The 23,884-nt window shown below is 39.4% G+C and overlaps 1 protein-coding gene and 1 non-coding gene across 8 annotated transcripts in view; one reads left to right on the top strand and one right to left on the bottom strand.

The window, feature by feature from the left end:
* kirrel3b (kirre like nephrin family adhesion molecule 3b) overlaps window positions 1–23,884 on the bottom strand; it is a 211,833-nt gene that overhangs the window by 180,070 nt on the left and 7,879 nt on the right. The gene's annotated exons all lie outside the window — the stretch shown is intronic.
* On the top strand, window positions 12,808–12,879 carry trnaq-cug (transfer RNA glutamine (anticodon CUG)). The gene has a single exon. It is a non-coding gene; the product is annotated as a tRNA-Gln (tRNA).

Here is a 23,884-nt window from a genome sequence, read left to right as displayed (position 1 = left end):
CTTTGCTTTAGGACGATAAAGTTGGTGAAATGGATAGCACTTTTTTTTTTTTTCCTGTCGATATCACCCAGACACTTCCTTTAAGCCAAGACAAGCTCGACCTCTTCATTATTTCACTCACACACACACACACACACACACAGTTACTTTGCATTCGAGCATTGTCGTTGGGCTGAGCAGAAGATCCCTTATTGAAACATGATCCTAAACACTACCTTACACAGACATTTTCCCAGCTTGATCTATCAGGCAAGGAAGAAAAGCAAGGTTTCTCAACATGCATTTTTTAACCTACGTTCTCAAAGCGGGATGTTTTTAACTTGAAAAGTTACTCTAGCTTCAAAGTACATCAATACTGGTATTAAAAATAAGCTGGATTTTCTTTCTTTCTTTCTTTTTCACATCTCCTACTTTCACATTTCTACTGACTGTCTACAAAATGAAATTTAACCAGTTCCTTTTACAGAAAATTTTCTCTTCAGGAATGATCAGGAGGATCAGCGCACTGAGATGTTTGAAGTTTTGAGATCAGGATTAGAGAATGGTCAGTGTTAGAGCAAGACACTACTGTATACAGAAACATGTAGTCCAGTAGCATGCGTTCAAACAGTCATTATTACAGTCACCTTTATTATTACTAAACACGACAAGTGCAAGCATGGAAAACTCTTAAAAAGAAATGTTTCTTTATGAATGGTTTCACAGCATTGCTTCAGATATGCAGACCCAAATTATTCTTCATGCAGAAACATTTTCAAAGATTTATTCAAAGAAAAAACAAATGTATGTAAACAAAAACAGCAACAGCAAAACTATTCCCACTTATTTAAGTGTTTCTCTCATTTCAGTTTCAGTAATTACTGTATTTCACAAATGTAATAAAATATTCCAAAATTCCAACAGGTTCATTGCTCTCTACAGGTTTCTACATAGAATATTTTTGGGGAAAATTTCTATTTTCTAATAGAACCCCATCTTTCTACATAGACCCCCCCCCCCAAAAAAAAAAAAAACATTTTTAAGCGTTTGTTTGTTTTTTTTCCGAATCCAATTCTCATATGAGTTTTTCCAGATTTTCGTAGGCAGATTTCCAAAATGCTTTTCTTACCAAAGTTCCTACCTTTCTAGATCATGATTAGTAGTGCTATTGTTTATGAATCAGTCCACTTTAAGCCATTGGGTAAGAGTAACTATGACAAGAACGCCAAAAATCGAGGCTTTTTTCTAAGGTATTTTAAGGTTTCCCTGAAAGAGAAGAAAGAGAGGTTTATCCCTGTCAGCCACCCCTGACTACACGCTAAATGATAAGAACATAATCTAACTTGGACCAATGAAAAACATTTTCTTTTCAGACTATTCCCTCATATACGTCTTTTTTTTTTTTTTTTTTCAACCCATAAGCAGATCCACCAGTATCGCAGTGCAGGAAGTGATGTCGGATCAAAGAGCGTATTGAGATGCCTTCTGCACTCGACAGTCTAAGCTCCCTCTTTTATCCCTAATTCACATGCTTCCCAGTGGTGCAGTAAAGACCTACTTACGTCACTGAGCTGATTGCTTGCTCCAGCAGGTTTGGACTGAATGAGAATTTTTGGAAAAGTTTGACTTTAAATGCAGCAAATAGGGGCTAGAATGCAAGAAAGAAACAGATCTTTTCACTCATTTGCTACAATTCTACAAAATCTAGTGACCTGCGTGAAAGAAGTCTCTCTTTTCATGCATCCATCTGGACTGTTTTATAAGCCAGAACATTAGAAGTGTAAATGTTATTTGTTGCTCTTTATATTGAATCCACTTAAAAAATCCTTATAGAAGATCTTCAAGGGGCAAAAAAAAAAAAATGCATTAACCATTAACCACTGGGTTTCACTTGCACTCGGCGTCTCATTTCCACACACGCTTTCACCTCCTTAATGCCCCGCTAGCATCTGCATTAGGTATGAGCACCAAAACTAATACATTTAGCAGAGGCATTATCACTTACAGTATACTCATCCCCTCATTCCCTGATCCCACTCCAAGATGCTGAACTCCCATCCATAAGCACTTGGCCTGCCATTATTAATCCAGCAAGTCTTAAAAAAAAGATTAAGTGTGTCTGATCCTCCACTTTAAGATGGCACCCAACATGGGGGAGGAAATTTGGGTGCACCAAATATGGTTTTCTTGATGGTTGACATGATCTATCGCTTATAGTTTTATCGCCATCATGATAGTTATCTTTTTATTCATGAAGATTTTGGACCTTCAGTGAAAAGAGGCCAACCCTGCGAGGATCCCGAGGCATCTAGACATGTACCAGCTCCAATTGGATTGCAATTCATGAAGATTTCAGACATTTGAAGAGAAAATGCCAGCCCCATTTGGACTTTGAGGGCAACAAATTCCATAATCAATACACAAAATAGCATTCTACATATGCTGTATCTCCATCGTTGAGCATTTGAAGGCTTTGGCATGGAGGAGTTGGTGTTGAATCTATAATGAACTCAGATGTTGAGGAAATTTATGAGATGCTCAGAAGCTCCTGACTGTAGAAAGGACATTATTTATAATCACACTCTCCAGTGTTTATAATAATTTATAATCACACTCTCCAGTGTCACCCAAATGAGGATGAGGTTTTCATTTGAGTCTGGTTCCTCTCAAGGTTTCTTCATCTTACTATCTAAGGGTTTTTATCTGCCACGGTCGTTTCAGGCTTGCTCACTAGGGATAAAAACAAATCAATTTAAATCTAAGTCTAATGTTAATCTTGAGCTTTTTGTCTAATATTAATGTCTAATATTCTTATGTTCTTTAAAGCTGCTTCAAGACAATGTCCATTGTTTATACAAATAAAATTGAATTGAATCGAACAGTTATCATGACCATAAACAATGACCTTTCCCCGAATTTCATCTAAACTCATCTAAATAAAATGACGCTATGTGAACTTGCTCCAAGACATTTTTTTCTTCATTTTTAAGTAACAATATCATTAATGATATAGTTATTTTCAGAGTCGCTTTTACAGCTCAGTACTGCTCTAAATAGCACCATGAAGGAGCAAGAGACATCAGGGAAAATGTTCCAAAAAAGCATGATTAATTAAAAGCAGCAAATCTCAACCCCAAAATAAAACCCAACACAAAGAGGGCGCCAGAATTAAATAGGACACAATCCAAATTTGCTCCAGGTGCTCACAGCTTATGATTTGCTCATGGACTGGAGTTGATTTCATGAGGACACTGTCCATGGTGTCCCTCTGTCCTTTCCAACACCTCTCCAGCTAATAAGACACAAGGTACATTAGCCTCAGTTCAAATCCTTAAAGCTAGCACCTTCACTACTTTACTTACTCGCTCTCAGAAAGAGGGAGGATAAAGGGAATAAGACAGCTGTAAGTAAATTTGTATTTTTCCCCCCTTCGCTTAATCCCACTTTATGTTCAATGCTCTTGGGTTGAATTTACTTGCACTTGAAGCGCATCTTGAAGTGCAAAAGCACCCGAGTCTATTACTGTCAGCGGTTATAAGAGGAGGAGGATGAAAGCATTGCAGGTCCAGTTGTTTTTGCCAGGACGTGAAACTCCCTGCACTTCAATTTTTCCTTTCTTGCAGGTGTCATTCCAAATAATTGATGAATTCTCTAAAGCGAAATAGTACAGTCTATTCAGAACAAGGTGGTGACATGCATGCATTATGAATCAAGGCCAGGATTTTTATTTTTTTTTTTTTTTTTTTTTATTAAGCTAATAAAGTATTCAGCAGATATGTCACCCCCGTGGTAAATGTTTCAAGTGGTTCTTGGGGTTGAATTGGATGCCAAGGTTTTCTTGATGTAGTTTATTTCTTGATTTAATAGATAAAAATGACCTATTATATGCCACTAAAGAAAACCCTGAGGGCTTAAATAATAAATTATATAAATTAAGGAAATGAAAAATCTGAATTTATTTGGAAAAGTGAGACAGTTGACAAGTGGAATGCATGAACGTCCCATGGATAGGTCGCATTATTATTATATAAATAAATAAATAAATATATGAATGAATAAATGAATAAATAATCAAACAATAAATAAATAAAGGTAATTAGAGAAATTTGAATATGTTTTACACATGTAATGACTGATTATTTGAAGAAGTGCCATGTTTACCGAGGGTTTTACCTTCTCTAGTTTCCTACCAAAATCATGCTGATAGGTGAATTAGCTATGCCTAATTGCCAACTAGATATGAATGTGTGTGCATGCTATCATGTAATAGACTAGCATCACACTTAAGGTGTATTCCTGCCTCATGGCCAGTTTTCCTGGGATAGGCTCTGGATCCACCATGACCCTGACCGAGATAAAAGGGTTACCGCAAGCGAGGGATAGTGAAGGAGTGAAATACAGTGTTATTCCCCTGAAGAATAACAACACATCTACTTTCTGTAATGTCAACCAAGGTGAGAGAACACTCATCTAAGAATCTTGGATACTCCTCCATATAGAATATTTTAAGCTGCTTTATATTGCTCATATATTGGTTCACATCCAACCGAAGCATAACACCTTTATTTGGATTTATATCGAGGATGTAAATATAGTACACTCCTGGTAGATTCAAACCGGTTTAGGCAAAAAATATAGCGAAATTCATGAAGCGAATCTTCACAAGAGCTGGATCACTAGCTCCAAAGTATCAGTGATAAACAGCCGCAGCAGTTTGGTGCTTTTCCTTGTACACAGTCCCACTTTTTTACCCAACATACCAATTGTAGCTCTGGTGACATTATGGGAAGACACTTTGGGATTGCTTTCCCAATAGCTTGCTTTTGCAAACAAATAAACAAAGCTGTCACTGATGAGTTCTTCCTACCCAGAGGAAGATAAGGGCACATGGAAAACACCTTGTAAGTCACTTAGCTACGGAAAGCTCAAGAGCCCTGACCTATACAGCCTGTCAAACTGCCTTTGGGCCTCAAGAGGCAAGTCTGAGCAACAAGAGTGGGAAAAAAAAGAGTCAGGAGTGAACATTTGTCATGTTTGTGAGTATCTTTAAGGTAGCAAGAATGGGAAGAAAAGTGTTTTTTTTTTTTTTTTGCTTTCTTTTTGAAATTACAAATTATTTTTCCAAACTTCCTGGACCTCAGCACAATGGGGAGTTTGGAAAATTGCTACTTGCTTCATTTTATCAAGTTTTATAGGCCTACTCTGTAACCTTGAAGCCCTCAATCCTGCAATGTGTGTGTGTGTGTGTGTGTGTGTTGGCAGAAAACAAAGCATTTGGAAGTGGTCAATGACCTTACACACGGTCACACCCACGCTCTGGGTAATAACAAAAAGGAGTGGGGATACATGTAGCAGATTGGATTCATCAGGTTACTGTCTCACAGCATTTTTCGGCTGTAGTCTTCTCATTCCACCTGACCCATCAGTGTACCTATGCCCTTCACCATGCTAGGTTTTGAGAAAGTGCTATAAAAAAGGAATTTTGTTCTCCTTAGAGATTAATAGTACAGACCTTGTTGTGTATCCCAGGGTCCTTGGATAAAATGGATCCTTACTGCACTGCTGTTTGGACAATGGATAATTAATGCATGGCTTATGGTGTTTCTACTTCATCAATCTTCTACTGTCTTACAATGTATTAGCAACAAACAAAGCCTTGTGACTAGCACTTTGCCGGAACCATTCATCATTTTGGATTCCCTTTTAAAATGCTACATTCATTCATTTGTCTTTGGTAAGCAGGTTATCCTGGTTAGGGTCGTGGTGGACCCGTTGCTTGTCCTAGGAACGCTGGGATCAAGGACAGAATACACCCTGGATCAGAGACCAGGCCATTTCAGGTACTATGCACACACACACACACATTTATTTAGCCTAGGCAATCCACAGGCTTGTTTTTGGCAAGTGGGAAGAGACCTAGTGGACAAGCACATGTTGCTTTCCATATATAGAAGTCTGTACATGCAATAACTCAAGCTCAGGATTAAACTGAGGACCCTGGAGCTGGCAACTAGTCTTAGGTGTTACATTAACATTGAATCTATATTAAATCTTACCATTGATTTTAGACAGTGACACACTTTTGATTTCCACTGTCATAACATCCAAAGGCACTAAGACCCTGCAGACTCAAGGCACTATGACTGACTCCTCAATGCTTTAGTGAGTACTATAAGTAGTGCTGGTCTCCAGGAAGTAGAGTGGTGGAGTGGTTTTGGAGGTAGGGCACTTCAGTAATAGGACGCTGTCCTGTGGATGCGTGGATTACTTCAGCCCTAAAGTGAGTGCTGCAGATTGAAGGGATTAGGGGATTGGCATCAAGCACAGGAGATTAAAGGCAGATGGTGGTGATTTGGCAGCGATTATCCTGCTGCTCTGTCATTGATCTTCTGTCATCCCGGTTCATTTTCCAGGGAAGGCCAGCTCATCCACAACACTAAATCAAGCCTTGTTCCAATAATGTACACCAACAAGAAGTCACACTCTACTCTCTCTCTCCAAACATATGTATTTTTTTCACATTTCTTTATAGATTATCCAACTCTAGTAGAATTAAGCTATCATTCTTAACTGGAGGTCAAGTATCCATATGCTCCTGAAAGGCAGTCAAGTATGTATTCATGAGTTCACTTCAATTCAGTGGGGAATCCACTGGTTCTTTCAGCTTGTTATTTTTCTATAATGTTTAACTGGGGATTATATCGCATCCATCACACTCCATCATTTTCTTTTTTTTTAATGGCCAAGCTTAAATCCCTGATTGTGGCTTTAAAGAGTAGATGACATTAGCATTCACTTATCTACATCCACTTGCTTGTGATATTGCACCCTAAAACCAGGTCATGAAGGGATCTTCTTTTAAAATATCCCATTCTTGGGTTTTATATGGACTCCAATAATCTGAGTGCTACATTTAAATTCTGAGGTTAACTCATAAGGTAGAGGACACACACACACACACACACATGCACACATTTTAATCTTTCGGACAGTGCAGAACACAAGCAACACAACAGATGGCTAATGGCCATGTGCAGGATGGTGTGTACAACCGACAAGGCCTTAAAACCCTTCGCTCGGCATGAAGCTCTACACAAAATCTTCATCACTGGAGATCATATAAGTGGGCTGCAATAATCAGAGATGGCTCTGTGCGTTTTGAGAGATGTTCTCAAGCATCTCTCTGATGTTCAAAATCAAATTAATTTTTTCTTCTGTTTGTGACAATCAGAAAGAAAGAAAAAAAAATCCCAGCCCTTAGAGAAGACAACGGGGCAGACGGGCTGTTTGATAAATATGACAAAAGGACAAGAAAATTGATTTTCCCCTCTATTTTTTTGACAAATAATAACGCTCAGTGAAGGAACTGCATGAACATTTTAGTGATGACCTAGAAACAGACCAGAATGGGCAGAATGCCACAAGTTTGATTGATGCCTACGCTATCACCATGACACAATGACAGGCATCTGCATATAACGGGTAAACATATCTCGTGAGAGTGTGAGAGAGCGTGTATGTGTGCGCACACAAACGATTGCCAGTTTGTGATTAACCGAGGTCAGGACAGCAGACTGACAGGGATGAGGGTTTGGTGGAGGATGGTAATAAATCCTGGATGATCTGACACCTGTGTAACAGCAGAGCGAAGACGATGATGCGTATCCAGACGGCGTGAGTCGGTGAAGCTACAGTGCTGCCTGTTATCATTGCTCTGACTGATTAGAACAAAGCTATGTGTGTCGATCCTACAATGATCAATACAGATACCTTTATCGAGCTGGACATGCACTCCTGCGTTGCCAAATCTTCCTCCTTCTCCTTCTGTGGCCCTAAAGACTGTCCTGGGAGCTGTAATGCTCATTCTGAATGTCATTTCAACACTCACTTGACATCAAAGTGAGCGTCTTTAAAAGACTAATGATTTAAAATCACTCTATCTGATGTCGCCCAGAAGAGGATGGGCTCCATTTTCCAGTCTGGTTCCTCATATGTTCGTAAAGCTGCAATAAAAAAATAAAGGTGATTTCCTTTGATCATCTTTCTTGCGTGATGCTAATCATTCCAACACCAACATGATCACACCATCTTGAACATCTTGATCTCATTCCTTCATGTTCTATCCCTAGCTCTAATAACAGGGATCTAAGTAATTTATGGGTTAATTGAGTCATTCTGTCCAATGACCAGCTCTCCTGCTTCTGGCCATAGTCTAGTAAACATAAGAATTCCCATTAGCATCACAGGGTGCCACATGAGCACAATCAATACAGATGCCTTGAACCAGCTAACGAGTTTCTGTTCTGAACACTTAGCATCAGTCTTAATTGCAGGACCATGGCTTTCTGCATAGCATTGTGTTGAAGGGAAGATTTTATTACTGCATATCCTCAGACGATGCTAGTCAAAATAAAGATACACCTAAATTGAATGTGAAGGAGACAGCTATAATATCCATTTCAATATTTGTCCACAGCACTTAATGGTGAAGTTTGAGATTAATGCAAAGTTGCACATTTACACAACCTACTCCACTTACGCAATATTGTGTTTGCTTTGTTAGCACTAAAGCTACAAATCTATTCTATCTAACCTGCATCCAAGTATTAAAACGGTCTCAGGTCTATAACACCTGAAATATTTCCCGCCCAAAATTATATGACCACGCAGAAAGAATATTTGTCTCTACATGCAAATGTGCAGATGTAGCTTAGGGCATTGTATACTATGACTGTAAACTGTAAATGAATGAAACATGACCTAGCTGAGCTGTGTGATGCTAAGAGAAAGCCAAAACTGTATTAAATCATCTCCTAAGCCTGATCTGCTTTTATACGTTTATTAGGCAAATCAGGCAAGCGCTTTCACAGTCTGATGCCTAAAACTGATGGCACGTCTTCCCTCTGGCCATCAGACCCTTCGATACGGACATGTCCACCTTAGTGATCCCTGAGAAGTCTATGAGTCCAGTGACATTCTTTACTTCTTATAGTTATTACATGTAAAACATCTGGTACATCAATTCTCAAGTTAAGTAGCCTTTATTTGTCACATATACATCACTGCACAATGAAATTCTTTCATCACATATCCCATCTATGGAGGGTTGGGGTCAGAGTGCAGGGTCAGCCATAATGCAGCATCCCTGGAGCAAGGTGGGGTTGGGGGCCTTGCTTAAGGGCCCAACGGTGGCAGCATGGCAGCGCTGGAGCTTGAACCCAGATCAACCCAGAGCCTTAACCACTCAAGCTAGCACCACCCTGTACACCTATTCTGTACTGTTACTAAATATAACATAATCGCATGTCAATATTTATATGCAGAGTCTAAGTTGGAGCAGGTAGAATTTCATTTCAGTGTAAACTGTATACTGTATAACTCTGTATGTGACAAATACAATCTTGAATTAAAAATAAAATTGGCCGAAAACGTTCATTCATCTTGGATAAATGCTTTATCCTGGTCAGGGTAACTGATTCTGAAGGTAAATGCGTGATCTAACAGTTTTATTCTATACACTAGGTCCTAAATTGCCATGTCACATTTGGGTTGTTATACTGTCTCAGTCTTATGGTTATTCAAGGTGCAAGATTAGACCTTTTTTTTCTTCTTTTTTTTCTTCTCCTGTGTCTCTGACCACTTTCATATGGAAAGCAGAACAACTCCAAAGCATGACTACTCAGTACAACCATGCAGCAGAATCAGTTTACTGCACACACTGGGCAGTGCGGCACGGATCAGTTTCGACATATTCGGGTCAAACCGGACACAAGTTGGTGAGACGGTTTTTAAGAACGAGGAGATAATTTTAGAAAGCGCATTTACAGCCTTGTAAGTGATATTATATTGGTTCAATGTGTCATAACAGGCACAAGAAAGTAACTATTGGGCTTTTAAAGGTGGAATGAAAATTGCAAATAAAAAGAAATTGTGAGCGATGAAAAGGAGCCAACTTTAGCCTTGTGAAATAATTACTGAGAGATGGAAGTGTTCCTCAGGATGATGACTGTACTCCAAATCATTAATGTTTCTCCTTTGAAAAGCTGTTTCTGTGGCTACAAGGTTGTCACACTGTGAAAAATTCGAATCACAACCCTACAGCTTTCATAGCAATGTGGCCCGACCTTAAAGCTTAGCAATTACCGTTAATATTGTGAAGGCTATTGATAAAAAAGTATCAACTCACTGGTAATTCTGGCATATCACTAATTTCAGTTTTGCGTCAAATAGAACAGAATAGAATAAGAAACCTGGATCAATCAGAAACACAAAGCCACATTCACAGTATTCACACTTTTACACACAAAGGCATATTCAGTGCCACTTTGCCAGCCTCCTCTGCAAACACTATAAGACGGCCTTGGCAGGCAAGCCCAGAGATATGGTTGCTACGGCCTTGATCCCTGACCCCTGAACGCAGGCTTTGCGTTTGACACATGCTGCAGCTTATATCATCATGCCAGGCTCTTTTCTTTCTCCAACATTTCAGTGAATGGGACAGGGGAACACAAGGGGACTTGTCAGAAGAGGCCTCTTGAAGAACGGAGACATGCACTGGTCCCCGGCGTTGGCATCTCTACACTGGCACGCACACCATCTGACAGGGCTCTGACCCTTACGGGGACACAGCTAGGAACAACAGAGTCTCTGGCGGGGGTAGAAATCGCTCCGTCTCACAGACACACCGACCATTTCTGACTTTTATACATTCTTTTATCTTCTGGATATGGAAGGATAAGTGTGTATGGTTGTGAAGCCCTGGTTGGTATTCACTCCCCTTATTAATGACTTATTAATAAATAAATAAAAATACATTTTGTATTGATTTTAACCCCCCTAACACCACCCTTGATGCTCTTTCAACATTGTTTTCTGGGTAGTAATCTGTCTAGTTCAGTAATCTGTCATCATATTCAGAGCTCTATAGTACCCCCTGTGCTGTCCAGTCCCATGTTTTAGTTGCCTAGAAACCCAACCGACTAAAATAAAAAACGGTAGCTATGAGTAGGTAATAAAGTATGGCAATCTAGCTAATAAAGTGGCTTATTAAGTGCATTAATACAGACCAGTGTAAGGGGACAACTCAGCCATAGTCATTATCTTATCTATGAAAGAGTCTGAGCTAGCACATTATACATTTTGATTGTACCTTTGACACAAAGTTAAATCAAGTCATTACCCAGTGTTTGGCTATAAAGCAAAGTGTTTTCTCTTTACGTCATCAGGCTGGCATCTTTATTTTCTCCTGATATACAGTATTTAATCGCAAAGAGAATGCATATTTAGCTAGCAAGAGAGTTGTATGATGGCTTTACGGTGCAAATCAGCGTACCTGATTCTGAATAAGGTCAATTCATTTGTGTAATTCATCCCATAAAACATGACACTTGTGTAGTATTTTGTCTCAAGAAGATAAAACACACCCCAACTGCATGGGATTTCATGTAATCTGGCAACACATTGGACACTTTGAATAATTTTCAAGCACTGTTTGAACGCATAAGCAGAAAAACCACGACATTTTAATTCTCAACCTAACTGAACCGTTTTGTGCAGTGCCACGTCCTCATATGCTGTGTTTGCTATTAATTAAAACGCTTACAATTTTTGACATAAATATCTATGCTGTTTTTCTTCCTCATAGTCATTCTCTGTGACTAATATGGGTCTCTGTTTCTGTGTGCTGAATTATTAGTTCCTCCTCCATAGTAGTCCTTCGTAAAACATTAAAAGTTGTAAAGATATTAAAGACTAAGCGGTTGCTGAACAGACATACTATAGCATGCTCATGTTCAAAGCCATATCATACATTTCCCATCAAAGTCACACTAGTCTTGCTCATTTAAAAGCCACTCTTTGTGACGATGCTGAGCGGTTGCTATCAAAGCTCCAGTGTTCTTCAGAAAGGCTCTTATTTTTAAGAACAACAAGCTCTGTGTAGTCCAACAGTCCACCAAAGGCAACTCGCAAATCTTTTCTGGCTGCCATCTCAAACAGTAACACATGACAGAGAAGGCTAGCTCCCTAAGCTTGAGGGCACTGCACCTCGGTCACAAGCCCATTTTCCAGCTAAATCACTTAATTCAGCTCGCTCACTTCTCGAGGAAGAAAAAGGGCAAGGCTTTATCTATTATTATCACTTAGTGTCTGCTGCTGAGATTGGCTTATTGACCTGTGTGTTTTTGACAATTGGGTGGCTGGAGGGCAAAAAGTGCAAGACAGACCTCATTTTCTAATGCAGTGTTCATCGATTCCAAAGACCAGGACACTCTGGTCATTTCCCTGCTCTAAGACATGATGTCAGCTAACAAACTGATAGCAAACTGCCCTGGCCTGCAGATCTCTGGACTATAATTGGTGATGCCTGCACTTATATCTCTGTTGGTGGTCTCATTTCTATCCCTTCCTCACACATGTGCAACAGCAAAACCATTGTCTCAGGCACAGATAAGCATTTTGCAAAGACCGAAATGTGCAGAAAGATCACCAGGGCAACAGCGTCCACAACAGTTCAACTTTCTACAAGACTAGTTCATTGTATTCTTTAAGTTTCTTTGACTTGAATGCCTAGCTTGTCTGATTTACAGAGATATATTGCCTTCTGCAAATAAAAACATATAAATCAGGGGCCAACAGTTAGGTTTGTATAGGTATTGAAGGGTCAAACAGTGTGATGTTACTGCACAAACAAGACGACAAGATTCAAACCCTACCTGGTATTTCTAATCAAGGACACTTTAAACAGCTGCCTCCTTCCCAAAACCATAGTGAAAACATCAACATCAAGCATTCACAGCATCAAGCATTTAACACCAAACACTCACATGTGGTTCCATGGTGTAATGGTTAGCACTCTGAACTCTGAATCCAGCAATCTGAGTTCAAATCTCAGTGGAACCTCTGAATGCTCCTTTATAAGGCAAGGGACCTGGTGTGTTGCTGCCAATGATACAGAATGCCTAGGAATGACTGTAGCCTAGTTTGGCCACAACTTAGTTTCTGACATTGTCCTTCCCTTGTTATGAAGCAACATAGTAATTACATGGTTGTGAGTTTATTTGGCCCACCAAGCTGCCACTGCAAGGCCCTTAACCCCCAACTGCTCAGTTGCATTAAAAATGTAAGTTGCTCTGGATAAGGGTATCTGCCAAATGCCTGAAATGTAAATGTTAAGAAATATGCAATGTTTGATAAATAGCAATTTCTCCATTTTGGTGAGTAATGCTGCTCAAAGGGTGCTGTTAGCATGATTAATATAGAAAGGAAGCCCCAAGTCTACAAATCACACCTTTATAAATGGAATAAGAAGTTTACAGAGTCAAAATCAATATTAAGTTTTGATACTTGGATTTTTAGGAACTTGGTTAACTAGATTCCTTTATGTTGGATCTGGTTCTCTACGAAGGATTATCACATCTCAGCCTAACCTTCATAGGATGCAAATGGACTGACATGATATACAGTAGGTTCTACTTTATGTTCTAGCCACAGATGATATTTGAATACTCAACTATGTTGATGCCTAGCTTAAGAAGTTTCCCATTTCATTTACAAGCCAAATAATCTTGTTACGCAGGTCAGACCCGGCCCTGAGCTACTATCCTCCAAGCCCTGATATAAGCAATGCGAACAGAAGTACAAATAGGTTTTATACCTGTAATGTATAGTCCATATCCATCAAGAGATCTCTGTAAATTCATTCTCTGTAAAGTCTCTAGGCTACATTTTGTCTCTCTTCTCATCTCATGCTGAGCCGAACAGACATTTGCTTATAGCCCCTGGAGAGCAAGAAGACCATTAGCTAGCTCTTCTACCTTTGTGACAGACGCATACACACAAACCTCCATGTCAAGCAGTTATGAACTTTGAAAAAGGAAAGAGGAAAGTAGGGAGGTGAGGTGAATGATTTGAGAGCCTTCCGGGGTTAGAGAATAGTTCATGTCTGCCTTTCTACTGCGTCAGTACTGCTGTTTTTCTGTTTCTGTTTTTTTCTTTTGGTTTCCTATTCCACGTGCTGCCACAGTCACTCCATGTGACTTAATCAGTATGACATTGTCTCAAAGCCCTAGGAAATATTCTTTCTCTCTATCTCCGTGGCACTCCCTCGGTCCATAAGGTTATACAGGCTGTGACAAACTCACTGTGGCACCTTTCACAGAGTCTCAATGCACATTTGCTCACACACACACACACACACTTATTTCTTCTCTATGCCTTTCATTTCCTATATCCCACCTCCTTCCTCATTCATTTAAGTCTAATGAAATACTTATGCAGGATATCACTTTTCTGAAACGCTGAAATGCGAAAGGATGATAAATTCAAAGGTTCTTGATATAATTGGGGTATGTTAAAGAGATCATTCTGTGCCAATACCATATATTTCAATCATTTTTTTTCTCTATTAGCCTTCACATCATTATACTCACTTATTAATTCATAGTCCACTAATATGGCCTTCTATAATAATCATTCATACACTTATATAGTGCAACAGCTGAAAAGTCTTCCAGTGGTAAACCTGTGGTTCTCATTCCCAGCTCTGGCGACCCCTGACTCCTGATTTAGGCCTTGCTGATTACCTAATGAGCCGTGTTAGATAGGTCAGAGCAAGGTAAACAGAAAACCTTTCCAAGAGAATGAGCTACCAGGAACTAGAATTGAAAGCCGCTGTGCTAATGCATGTGTTTTCCTTAGCTTTTTAATGAAAACACCTTCAAGTGAGGGTCATGAAGGTGCATCACAACAGGTAGATGGTTATTAAAAACTTCATGCATAAGAAGCTTTTCCACATCTATGACTGATTCCTCCTATCCTGTATTTTCAGAGTACGACTATGACCCTCCCTGTGATTTGACAAGTCTGGTCATTGTATCTTCACTCCACATGGTCCACACCTCCACTTCCACTTAATTAGACATAATTACCTTCACACCTGTCAGTAGACACAGTTTAGAAGAGGCAGAGGAGAACCTTTTAAGCCTCTCTTGTAGTCTCTTGACCTATTCTGACTTGCAAGGGTTGAAGTTTTGAGGAGGTCATCACATTGATTGTGGGTGACAGCTCGTCCTCAGCACAGATCTCTTCCCTGTCTTGCTCTCCTCCAGCTTCTTCCACATGTCTAGGCATTTTATTGACATATGCTCATAGGCTTTCTTCAGCCGCAGACACATTAGCGGCGCCTTTCTCAGAGTGATGGATGTTTATAGTGTGGAGGAGGGATTTGTCATTCAGGAAACAGTGGCATTAGCAGTCAGTTTTTTTTTCACTTTCTTTCCTTTATTATAAGTAATGGTAGGAATAATAACATGCTTCCTCCCTTTTTTCAAAATGGGTAATTTGCCTTTGTAATAGGCCACAGATCATCATTTCATCCATCTCAAACTTTCCCCCCCGCCCAACTCTCTTGTTCCTGTTAATTTTCTCCAGATTTTCACCAGGCCATTTATTCACAGCAGTCTATCGCTCTAATTTATTAAGGAATGTCATGCTGTTTCTTAGGCACAGATAAATAATGTACATACACACGCTACATGGATAGCTGTCCTATATAATTTGGGAAGGGAAGAGCAGTGGTAAGGGACGACAGAGGTCCCCGTGGCCCGTGTTCGGAGACGGCGTGTGATGGCGCTGACGTTCTGTGTTCGAGCCACCTCGAGGGGATAAAATCCACTCAGGTTGAAATCTGGTTCAAGCCTCCACTGGGCCTACCGCTGCTTCAGTGCCATCATTAATTCAGACCTACCGTATTTCACTTTTTTTTTTTGGTTTCCCTCGCCATCTTTCACAGAGCTTCACATCTTGCCTTATTCTCTGTGCTCTGTGCTCCATGCTCTGTCTCTGTCTCGCCTGTGGGTGGAAACCTCAGACACACTGCCACTGCTGCTGCTGCTACTGCATGTGACCATTTCTAAGACCTAAGGACACCATGCTATCCTAGATGAGAACTAGAGGACATTCATCTGCACCGGCAGGAATATCAAATATAAGGAAAGGAGCTTAAAAACCTACCATGGGCATCTGGCAAGCTTTGGCTTAATCAAAAGTGTCTCCTCACAATACCATTACCCGATGCCTATTACATATATAGTGAATAAATTCAGCCACTCAGCTTGACCACAGTCCTGTTCATCATCCAATATCATTATTGTGGACAATCTTCAGGGAGCATCTCTCAAGCCACTCCACACTTGCCCCTTTAATTGGACCTCATCCTTTTGGTCCAGGTTTCCATTTTCGCTTCCACAAAGGCAGCCCAAGATTCATAAAGTGATGGAAAGCACTATGAAGGAGATGTCATTTCCAGGGAGGATGACTTGAAAGGGCCAGATACAAAAAAGAGGGGGTCGCTACAATGCCTGGCTCTCATCTCTCTCTGTGAATGCGTCTTTGGGCTTTGTTACCGGCTTGCAAGATGAAAGCTTGGTTGTTTTCCAGCCTTCAAACAGAAGAGGCATAGGGGCCCTGAAAGTCACTTTTGTGACAGATACTTTAATCCCAGCCTGTAGCATTAGGAGTGGATAGACAAGCAAAATACAGAGAAGAGAAAAGGTGTAAGGCCAGATTCTTTGTAAGGCGATGCCATGCAAGCAGGTCATGAAACACACTGAGTCTCATTAGCTGCTGCCCTTATGTTTTCGCTGGCAAACCAAAGCATGTTTTCTTTTAGTGCTCCTGAAACTGAGAACAATTTACAGGCCATGGCATTGAAATAGAAGGAGAAGGGTGAATTGTCGTGTCAATAGCATGGAACAGAGAGGCATAACAAGAATAAAGGAATCAGCCTTGGTATCCTGGAGAATGTCCACCTGTAGAGAGGCTTGAATAGAAAGCATGATTGCCTCATTCCGCTCCAACTTACTAACGTCCCTTAACATGCCTTCTGTATGTGTCTGAAAGTGTCTTTTTTGCATGTGTAAATAATTTACAGCGATGACAACCATAAACTTACATAACATCGTTGTGAGTTAAAGGACCCGGGTTTGAGTTGTGCTGACACCTTAGAAGCTCATGTGTCACATGAAACTGTGATTAACAACAAGTGGGGCTCCTGCATTTTTAAACAGCAGCTGTGTTAGTGTCAGCTACGCTCGTAGAGCAGCACAGCACAGCTCCATGCCAGTCCTCACTGTCAGCAGCATCAGCATCAGAGGACCACGCAAGGCTGAGCGCTCCAGCATGCTGCAGCAGGCACAAAATATCAACACGAATTACTGTTCCCCCCCAATCCCTGCCGCAAAGCCTAGCTTGCACAAGTCATAACATAAAAGACAGCCGGCGCGCCATGAAAAAGGCATTTTAAGCCACAGGCTAAAGCTGTTACGTGTCAGATACGGAAACAATATGTGGTAATAAAATTAGCATACAAAGAATGAGTGGCGTAATCTCATTCCCATTTGCAGGCGCACACACACTTTCAGACATGCAGACATCAATGGTAAGGATTACCTTGGCGGTTTTAAGATAACCTTAATTTGTCTCAGCAATCCCTTTGCCATTTCGTCTCTTCCCGAGCTTTGTGTTAAGATAGCTCTGTTTACCTTTTTATGTGAGTTGATGTACCTAACCAGACCACAATTAGATAACATAGCCTTCGGAAAGGAAAAAAAAAAAATCCCTCGAAGGGTTTTCGGAAAAGTGTAGCTGTTAGCTTGCTTAAGTACCTCAAACAGCTTTTTTTTTTTCTCTTACATCCCTTTCCTCTAAATTCCCAGATACCGTTTCTTTTCTTCAAAGGATTTGGGTTTTCTGTCTTCTGACTCAGCTTTTTCACATCATTGTTCTCCCACAGAACACAAAGCTTACAGACTTGTGTTTTCTTCAAACCACACATACAGATCATGCTCTCTCCTCAGTGGAGTTTACAATGAGGTCAATCTATAAAAAGTTCAGTGTTTCCGGCTGTTGTGCACCAGGAGGTTGTGCTTGCAACTAGAGTTGTTATAGCGTTACGGTTTCATGGTTAGTCACAGTGTTTGACTGGACCTGTACATCACATCTGAGGTTTTAAAAATAACGATTAAACGTGTTTCCATCCAAAACTAATAACTTCTCCCAAATCTTTACTGAAAAAAATGCTCAGTCTGTCTATTACTAGAATATCTGTTCACTGTTATCTACCAAAGCATGTTTGTGGATGTAGAAAAATACCTTCTTTACTGCTTCATCAACGAATGGTCAGAAAATGATGGTAACGTGTGTGCGATTTCTAACAAATTTACTTCCAGCAAACAAACAAAGGCAGGTAACACTTACAAGAACCTGCCTTTAACTGTAATACCCATAATACACTGTATATATTCTAACATTGCCACTCTTAGCATCATACAAAACAGCAATCAAATGCACAGAAGTCAATCAAATGCTTTGTTCACTAAAGCTAAGCAACTGTATAATTTTACCTGCACCCTTCTAATAGTATACAGTACTACTTTTCTTCACAAAAAAAAGTAATTTTCAATAATCAGAATGTGAATGTTTTTTTTTGTAATTATATTATTTTTGTTTTTATTTGATTTATTGTTTTTTTGTCATTTATAAATATAAATATTTTTGATAAATAAAAAAGACTGTGTTCAGTCAGATTGAAGAAAAAAATTTGTGATTCTAAAACAAAATATAATAAAAATGAAAAATAATTGGAAAAATAATTAGAAAATACTTCATTGCTTAAACTTAATTACTTAAAGACAAGTTTCTAATTACTGGACTGAATGATGTAGAATGAGCGTCATCAATTCATGTAGAATTAACGTATACCAGTTACACTGTGAAATCCCACAAGGATTTTGGCGCTGATTGTTAGAACTATAGAATAAAAATTTAAGTGATTAAAACACACATAGTAGAAAAGTACACTGGTAAAACACCAGCATCACCGGTTCAATTGTGAGTTCTGTGTTTGATTTGATTCAGGGATTTTGAAAACCCACGCTCTAATCTTGTTGGATGTACAAAACGAATTGTATTAATGTTACTGAATTCAATCACGTTAGACCCGATCTACAGATTTGAATTAAAAATTCACCAAGCTGTTTTGCCCAGGGTAACCTCCTACAATGATTTATCTACAATTAGTTTTTTTCCATGATGTTGTTAGACTCAGTTTGCAACGCCTCATTCGCAAAGTGAAGGCACCATCATCAGTTCAGGACTCGCCATAGCAGAAGCCACGGCTCCCGTCTGAATCCACATCTCCCATAAAAGTGTTTTCTTCCTTCCTGCACTCAGAGCCTATCATCGTCTCGCTTTCTGCCATGGGCCCATATCTTTTATATGGCTACAGTCCACTCTACTGCCATTACACAGCCCTTCATGGTAACATTATCACTTAAGATAAGGCTCTAATAAACTGCACTTCTTTTTAGGAGGGGGCACTCTGCTCTTAATCCAATCTTGAACTCAGGCTTTATGATCAGTGTTTTACGAGACCCCTCCTGAGCCACTTACCCCACCCCGTTCTATATCCAGTAATGCTCATGCAGGGCTATAGGAGCAGAGTTAACCCTTTCACCAAGGAGCTGATTCAATTTGGCTTTAAGTGGAGGCTCCTGTGTAGGAGAGCACGTCCGGGGCCGCTGGGAATTGGGACGAGGCCAAAGCCCAGAAGCGACGTGCCAGCGGCTCGTGCGCGATGTGCTGATTTGCTCTAATGTCCCCCGAGGACTGAGCAATGACCGGTGTCTATTCGCCTGGGACGCTAGCCAGATCGAAAGCCCCTGCCAGAGCGCTTGAAAGGATAGCAAATCATTTAACCGCTCCCGATAGCACATTAGCATTTTTTCGCTGCCACACCGCCATGAAGTACCACCACAGTATTAAATTGCACTTGAAGCCAAGCTCTGGGAATGCAAGAAAGAAAATATATTTATACAGGCAGCCCTACACACATGGAGACCAGTAGACAGACAGGATATTGAATATTACAGATGTAGCTCAAAAGAAAATCAAAGCCTAACAGAAAGACAGTGTTTTTTGCATATTGCACTTCCTGGAATTTCCCAGTGCAGAAAATTTTCTGACAGAAATGTTAGCCAACACTGCGAGTGCAGCTGCAGCAGATCAGGACCATAAAATCACACAGAGAGGGATGTGTAGGTGTGTAAGAACTGGAGCCCTTCATCTCCCACCATGCATCCTGCTATTAACACTCATAAAAATAGATGCTTTTGTTTCCGTGGTCAAGCAGACACATTCGTATTTTAGCGCTAGCATATAATAGCATATTTAGCACTAGCAAAAGCGTATAATATCATTTGTAAGACAAAAAAAAAAACACTTGCTGGATTTGTTTTACAGCTTTTGTGTCACATGCTTGCCACATGGCTATGGCTAATCCTTCTCTTAATGACACATGACCCAGTGTGTGTGTGTGTGTGTGTATAGTGAGCATGGCAGATTTGTGCTAAGGTAGATTATGGTGCTGCACAATGGATTTAAAATGTATATTTTATGGTATTTTGGTTTATAATAGAGAACATTAAGGTTTATCAATTCTGAAAAGTAAAGACGGGATTGTAACGGAAAAATCCTGTCGCGATCTGATTCGAAATTTTAAAGGCATTTTAGTGAAAAAATTGATTAAAATGACTTTATTTCGGAACCATGAACAAAAAATCTGTGTGTATTTATGTCAGTTTAGAACTAAATGCATGAAAAATGGCTACAAACAGAGGTTTAATACTGCCAAATAACACTATATAAAATAAATAAAATATGTAACAAAATAAATAAATAAACAATATTTTTATTATTATTATATAATTGTCTTTGACCTGAAAAAATGTTGATGAATAATGAAAATGTAAAAAGTTTTATATCAGCCCTTGTGTATATAAATAGTAGTTTTAGATATTTTATTCAACTGTGACTTCAGTAGAGTTTCAATTCAGAACAGTCAGAGTATTACAATAATAATAATAATAATAATAATAATAATAATAATAATAATAATAATAATAAATAACTAGCATTGAAAACTAAACACTAATTATTTGAAATAAACAGATATTATTATTATTAGTAGTAGTAGTAGTAGTAGTAGTATCATTAGATAATGTGTTCTAAAAAGCAAGCAGTCTGATATGGAGATCATAAGACAAGGAAAGATCCTGTTTATCAACTTGAATATGCAGTAATTTATTTACAGCATAAACATACATTCATTCATTCATTCATTCATTCATACATTCATTCATTCATCCTCAGTGACTGCCTGATCAGCGGTAATAACCCTAATAAAAAAGGAATAAATAAAAACTGAGGCTGATAATGAGGCTGAATTCCTCACACAGCAAGCTGACAGTGCTGCCATTTCTACCCCTGAGTCTTTTTCCAGAGTTTTCCGGCGTTTCAGTCAAAGTCACTTCAGGTTTAAAACTGGATACAGATATAGATCGTGATATTTATAGCACTACACAGGTACAGATTGTGGCATTGCATTGCAGCTCTAATTTCCACAGCTGGATATGAAACCCAGCAGTTTTCATTAATAAACACAACAGCTGAACTGCTAGCCTGGTGTTATAGAAATGTGTGTGTGTGTATGTGTGTGTGTGTATGTGTGGGTGTGGGTGTGGGTGTAGGTGGGTGTGTGAGTGTGTCTGAGTGTGGGTGTGTTTGTGTATGTGAGTATGTGTGTGTGTATAGGTGGATGTATGTGGGTGTGATAATCCAGGATAATCCACGTGCTCCTCAATGAGCCGTCAGGGAATCAAGACCATTTTCCTCATACTCCATTTCATCTGACATGAGCTTCACTGCCTGGTGTCAATCTCTCCTCTGCTATCAGACGCCCAAACGCAACTGTCGAAAAACTGGCGCTTAGCCAGAAAAAAAAGCAGCAGAGAAAGGAAAAGGGCACTTCTGACTACATCTGACTCTGTCTGCAGCGTAATCCCACCTTCCCTCAGCTAATTAGCTGAGCTAGCATAGCAGCAGAGAACCAGGGCTGTACTTTGGTCCTGATTATTAGACACAAAGAGGCTAACTCTACATCCATTAGCTCGCCCGCTAACAAACCCACTATGGGTGGAAAATGACAGCATGCAGTTAGCTTAGCTTTTAGAGCAAATGTGAGGGTTTAGAGCTTCTGTAGCATCCTGTGGTTAAATGTTACCTAGAAATCGGCTATCAGGATGAAGTCCGAGGCAAATATCCATCCAAAACTGAGTTAGAGCTTTCAGAGCTTTTATATTTCAGTGTGTTGATAGTATTCCTGTGTGTTAGAGCTAAATTAGCATGACAGAAATTTTTTTCAGCTTTGTTTAGCAAATGCTTAAAGCTAAAGTTATATGTTTTTGCATTTGTTTCTGTATTTCAGAGTCTAGACTGAAGTAATATTGGATTTGGGCTGAAATTACAAGCAATTTCATGTTCAGAGTTTAGACTGTATTTAATATATTCTTTTTAGCTAAATAATTTGGCTAAATTAAATGGGTTTTTTTGGGGTTTTTAGTTTTAGTATTTAGACATTAGTGATATTTTAATATTGTGGTTTAAGATAAAGTTAGTTATTTTAATTTTATTGAATTTCAACTAATGTTGCCTTTTGTGCTATTTCTTTCTTTCTTTCTTTCTTTCTTTCTATTTTCATTCAGCATTCTTGTTGAAGTTAAATGTTACAGCTAGGTTATAATTTCAAAGTCTGAACTGAAGTCACATTTTAGATCAACTTTATTTATTCTATTTCATTACTAGATTTAGTCTGAAGTTAGATTTTTCTATAAAGTTCAAAGAGTTAAAGTTACATGCTAGCTGTTTAATCCTTCAGATTTCAGGCTGAAGTTATTGGATGCAGAAAGATATTGGATGTGTTTTAGCATTTCATACGTTGGATCAAATAGAGATTTCAGAATCTGAGATGAAGTTAGATATTGGTGCTCTTTGAGCTAAAGTTAGACGTTAGCTGCTTTATCGTTTAAGGTTTGGGCTAGAAATAGATATTAGATATGCATTTTGAAGTGAAAAAAATGATTTAGCATTCAGAGTTCAGGTGGAAGTACTTACATATTAGATATCGAGGCTAAAATTTTTAAAGGAAATTGATTAGCAGTTATACATCGTGCTAGGTTCTGTGCTGTAATTGGTGTTTTTGGTGTAATTGGTGGTAGGTTCAGTCCATGTCTTTATACATCTACCTGTCTTATACTGAAAAATTTATCCATACTTCAGTCTCCAACTTTCCTGAAACCCTCAGCAAGAATAGCAGCCAGGTGAAGGAAAGTCATGAGAGCGTGAGAGGCAAGGAAAGAAATAGAGAGAGAACAAAAGTAAGGTGTAATTTTCTGGTGTCTCAGAAACTTCAGTAAAACCGTCTCTGGCCCTTATCGGATTGGCAACCCAATTCCTCAACCTCTCACAGTCCTGACGCATGAAATACGTCTCGGCAATCCTGTCAGCCCATTTACCGCCGCTTTACAGAGGACACACAACATTATAGTCAGCCTGCCACGCAGCCATGGGTGATTTATGCCCCACAATAATGTCCCGCCTGCTCCGACTACAATATCCAAACTGATTATTTTGCAGTTTTTTATGCTGGGAGCTCTGCTGAGAAAATTACTAGGAGACTATGGGGCTTTACCTCGAATTCACACTAGACATCATACTCAAGTGGCACATGTGCATAGCATAAACATATTAGAAGAATCATTCCATGCATTCAGCCATAGTTCTTCAGAGACATTTCTGTTCTGTAAGCGGAAAATATCGCAGGCTTTCAATTTTAGCAAGAAAACATGGCGGGTCTGGACAGTTGAAGTTTGGCTAGCTGTAATTAGAACAGCTCTTGCTTTAAAATGTGACATAATGAGTTATTAAATGGGGCACATTGTGTTTTTTCTGGTTACTTAAGATCACTACAGTGAGGTAGTGGAGGCTCAAGCGTTGAGGGTTGTTGATCAAG

Source organism: Hemibagrus wyckioides, linkage group LG04 (assembly GCF_019097595.1).
Source record: "Hemibagrus wyckioides isolate EC202008001 linkage group LG04, SWU_Hwy_1.0, whole genome shotgun sequence".
Classification (NCBI taxonomy): domain Eukaryota; kingdom Metazoa; phylum Chordata; class Actinopteri; order Siluriformes; family Bagridae; genus Hemibagrus; species Hemibagrus wyckioides.
Note: the sequence above shows the minus strand (reverse complement) of the source record. Positions and strands in the feature narration are given on the sequence as shown.